This window comes from Apium graveolens, chromosome 1 (assembly GCF_009905375.1).
Source record: "Apium graveolens cultivar Ventura chromosome 1, ASM990537v1, whole genome shotgun sequence".
In the NCBI taxonomy this organism is placed as follows: Eukaryota; Viridiplantae; Streptophyta; class Magnoliopsida; order Apiales; family Apiaceae; genus Apium; species Apium graveolens.
In genome coordinates, this window is record NC_133647.1 from 91,070,306 (window position 1) to 91,075,581 (window position 5,276).

Consider the following 5,276-nt stretch of genomic DNA (forward strand, 5'->3'; position numbering starts at 1 on the left):
CCTGTTAGGTGTTTGATATAATGTCTGTATGAAAAACCAACATGAGAAATAAAGAGAAAGAAAGTAAAAGTAAGGAGAGAGATAAAATATAAAGAAAATAAAAGATTAAAGAAATCTTCTCTCTGTTGTACTTATACTTCAAAAAAAATGTTACCGTTGGACACCTATCAGACATGCAGTAATAACGGATAGTTACTGGGCTCGAGAAAACAGGAATCATTACTTACCCATTTGCCTAGTTTCAAGGAAAAACCGTTCCATTTATCAAGAATAACAGTTTTAATTCAAAATTTAAACCGTTATCACTGATTGAATTATTTTTCACTGCATCATTAATATTCGAAAATAAATCACATGAAAATGACCAAGATAAATTAAATAAGTAAGTGCTGAAAACGAATCAGAACTTAATATAAAACAAAATTTATATGGTCATCAGAATATCAATCAGGATTTATCAACACAAGATAAAATAACTCAGAGCCAAAATCTTGAAGTAAAAATAACTTTCATTAATATATCAAGACAATACATTCATGAAATAGAAATTACATCAATACTTATACAAGATTTTCCCTAAGCTTCTAAACCTAACATCAACAGCCTTAGTCCTAGCTAAGAAGTCTGACAAAGCTGATGATGAAGAAAAACAGGAAGAAGATGAGATTAAGTCATCTTCTTCTTCCTACTCTCGACAAACAGAATGGCGAGTCTGATGATTCGCTCTTGCTGGCGGAGACGATGAAGATGAAGTTCTCTTCGAACAGCCACCAGATCACGTTTGATAACCTCTGGAAATTGAATCCAGAGATTGTGAGGAATGTTGGTGATAGGGTATGGAGTTGGAATTCCATTCAAAAAGACATGCACAGTCTCATCACCATAATTGTAGAACCAGCCAAATGCAGCCATTTGTGATGATAAATGAAAAACGAGAGTGAGTTTGTGATAAAAGTGTGATGGGAAGGCTGATGTGAAGTGGTTGCTTATATAGGCAAGAGAATGCCAGGAGACGCAAAGAAATAGAATGCTGACAGGTAGAATTAATTCTACCTCGTCTCCCTAGACTTTGAAAAAGAATAACATTCATTGGAAAGAGGAAACATGGTTTAAAAATGCACAAGAAATAAGTAACAGTGGACTGTTCAAGTACGAATACCATTAATCCTAATCATAGTGACTATTAATCTTCCACTTCAACATATTCTAGTTCGAACTGAGACTGTTACCAAATTTTATTCACAGATAAGCCAAGTAAAGGATTAGACTGAGAAATCAGAACTTAGACCTATACCAGAACTTAACAGTCATCAGAACATAATTTCTTAACTCAAAAAAGGAATGCCCATCTTAGTAAATCCTCATACAAGTTCTGAGTTATAGACTTCAGAACTTAATCATCAGAACGTATAACTAGAACTTGTCCTCAGAATTTGTGCAAAGTGACACAGTGACTGTTTATCTAAAATAACATAGACCACCACAGTAATTTTCATCATTCATATGGAGTGATTAGTGTGTGCATTAAGCTAAATAACATACAAAGAGTAAAGTCTGATTCACTTCAGGACATCTTAGAAATAAGGCATAATTAAAATTTTGCTAAAGAGTTGTCATTATCCTGAAACCTACTGATGAATGAGGTCATGCATGAGTCCACCTCAACTGTTTTGTGCTAATTTTATGCATCTTTTAAAATTCTATTTTACAGTGGCTTCTCAGTGTAAGTGAGTCACGACTGCTTATCAGAATTTATGCTATTATCAGAGTATTTCTCCAGTAATCATAGAGTGTGAAAAGTCACCAAGAAAATATTTTGCTTTTCTAATGCATATTTACTTAATACCAGCAATGCACTTGGGTCGTCCCTTCCACATTTTTACTCTAGATCTCAAAGGAGTACCTGATTTTATTCTTTGATCTTTTTGCTTTTTCTTTTGATAAGTGAGGTTTATCAGCACTTAGTACATTCAGCAGTTTTACTAGTATCAGAACTTAACAGATGAGTAGCATTATTCTAATTTGTGACTTAGTAATGAGATATACAAAGTAAACTCGACTAAGCTCAATTATCATAATTTGCTAGTGTCATAAGATTTCCACTGAAATAATTACTTCTTACATGGAATCATTTGTTTATTGAAGACTACTAGGTCAGTATCTAGCACAGTTATCCTCATAGGATTGAATAATTACTTAAACAGACATATTACTTATCAGAGTTGAGAAATATATATTAGACAACAGTCAGTACTTAAAAACATATATCAATTAAGCACAGAATACACAATGAGATTAATTCTGTAAATACTGAGCATAAAGTCTGATAACACAGAACAAGACTAAGCAGATTTAGAGAAAGAACCTGAAACCATTCCAAGTTCATTTACCAATCTTGTAAAAGTAGCTTCACACAGTGGTTTTGTGAAGATATCTGCTAGTTGTTGATCTGTGGGAACAAAATGCAATTCCACTGTACCTTCATCCACATGTTCCCTGATGAAGTGGTACCTGATGCTGATGTGCTTTGTCATAGAGTGTTGAACTGGATTACCTGTCATAGCAATATCACTTTGATTATCACAGTAAATAGGGATTTTGAAATATGTTAACCCATAATCCAGTAACTGATTCTTCATCCAAAGAATCTGTGCACAACAGCTTCCTGCAGCAATATACTCTGCTTCTGCAGTTGATGTGGAAATTGACTTTTGTTTCTTGCTGAACCAAGAAACCAATCTGCCTCCAAGAAATTGGCAGCTTCCACTTGTGCTTTTCCTGTCAATTTTGCAACCTGCAAAATCTGCATCTGAGTAACCTATTAGTTTAAAATCTGATTCTCTAGGATACCATAATCCCAGAGCAGCTGTTCCTTTAAGATACTTAAAGATTCTTTTCACAGCTGTTAAGTGAGGTTCTCTTGGATCTGCTTGAAATCTTGCAAAAAGACAGGTATCATACATGATATCAGGTCTACTAGCAGTTAGATAGAGTAGAGAGCCAATCATACCTCTGTAGTCAGTAATATCTACTAATTTACCGGTATCCTTATCCAGTTTTGTTGTAGTGGCCATTGGAGTGGATGCACTTGAACAATCTTGCATTCCAAATTTCTTCAGCAAGTTTCTGGTGTACTTGGTTTGACAAATAAAAGTGCCTTCTTCATTCTGCTTGACTTGAAGGCCCAGAAAATAGCTAAGTTCCCCCATCATACTCATCTGATATCTTGACTGCATTAGTTTGGCAAACTTCTTGCAAAGTTTGTCATTTGTAGATCCAAAAATGATATCATCAACATAAATCTGGACCAGAAGTAAGTCCTTTCCATGGTTGAGGTAGAACACTGTTTTGTCTATTGTTCCTCTGTTGAATCCACTTTCCAGAAGAAACTGAGCTAAAGTCTCATACCATGCTCTAGGAGCTTGCTTAAGTCCATTAAGTGCTTTATCAAGCCTGTAGACATAATCTGGATGTTTGGTATCTACAAAGCCTGGAGGTTGTTCAACATATACCTCCTCCTCCAATTCTCCATTGAGAAAAGCATTTTTCACATCCATTTGAAAGATAGTAAACTTTTTGTGAGCAGCATAAGCCAAAAATATCCTTATGGCTTCTAACCTAGCAACTGGTGCAAATGTTTCATCATAATCAATTCCTTCCTGTTAAGAATATCCTTTTACAACCAGCCTTGCCTTATTCCTTGTAATTATGCCATCACTGTCAGTTTTGTTTCTGAATACCCATTTAGTACCAACAACAGATCTATTCTTTGGTCTTGGCACTAGGGTCCAGACTTTGTTTCTTTTAAATTCATTTAACTCTTCCTGCATTGCTTGCACCCAATCAACATCTTGAAGAGCTTCTTCAACTTTCTTTGGCTCGGTCTGAGAGAGAAAAGAATTGTAGAGACATTCATTTGAAGTACCTGTTCTAGTTCTGACACCTGCATCAGGATTTCCAATTATCAAATCAGGTGTATGTGATTTTGTCCACTTCCTTGCAGATGGAAGGTTGTCTCTAGAACTGGATGCTCCCCCATTATCCATGCTATCTTCATTTTCATTTTCTGATGCTCCCCCTGAAACTATACTCTCTGAGTTGGAGTCTTCAGTATTTAGATTTTCAGCATTATCAGAACTTGGCTTATCAGAACTTGACGAATCAGAACTTGAAGAGCCAGATGTATGTTCTGATGTTTCTTGAGCTGTGGTAGGATCTTGAGTATGCTCCCCCTGCATAAGTGCATCTTCCTTTGACGTAGTTACCACAGTTTCAATAACATCAGAGTTTAATCCATCAGAGTTTACAGTATCAGGACTTAGACTGTCAGGTTTTTCAGTATCAGAATTGGAGTCTTCATTTTCAAATCTCAGCTGATCATGGTCAATGAAATCTTCAAGACCAGTAATCTTCTTGTCATCAAAAGAGACATTGATAGATTCCATGACCACTTTTGTTCTCAAATTATAGACTCTGAAGGCTTTTGTGGAAAGTGGATATCCAACAAAGATTCCTTCATCAGCTTTTAGATCAAACTTTGATAGCTGTTCAGGATGAGTCTTGAGAACAAAACACTTGCATCCAAATACATGAAAGTATTTCAGATTTGGCTTCTTTTTCTTCACCATCTCATATGGTGTTTTTCCATGCTTGTTAATGAGTGTTGCATTTTGAGTAAAACAAGCAGTCTGCACAGCTTCAGCCCAGAAATAGGTTGGAAGCTTCGCTTCTTCAAGCATTGTACGTGCAGCTTCGATGAGAGTTCTATTCTTCCTTTCAACAACTCCATTTTGCTGTGGAGTTCCAGGAGCAGAAAATTCCTGCTTTATTCCATGGTTTTTGCAGAACTCTTCCATTATCAAATTCTTGAACTCAGTGCCATTATCACTCCTTACAACTTTCACAGAATCTTTGACCATTTTATCCAGATGTTTGACATGATCAATCAAGATAGATGCAGTTTCACTTTTTGTGTGCAAGAAATACACCCATGTGTATCTGGTGAACTCATCCACTATGACCAACGCATACTTCTTCTTTGCAATAGACATGACATTTACTGGACCAAATAGATCAACATGTAGTAGATGATAAGGCTCAAGAATTGATGATTCAGTCTTGCTCTTGAATGAAGATTTTTTTTTTTTGGCTTTCTGACAGGAATCACAAAGACCATCAGGAGCAAATACTGACTTTGGCAGTCCTCTCACAAGATTTTTCTTGACTAGTTCATTTATATTGTTGAAATTTAAATGAGAGAGTTTCTTGTGCCAATT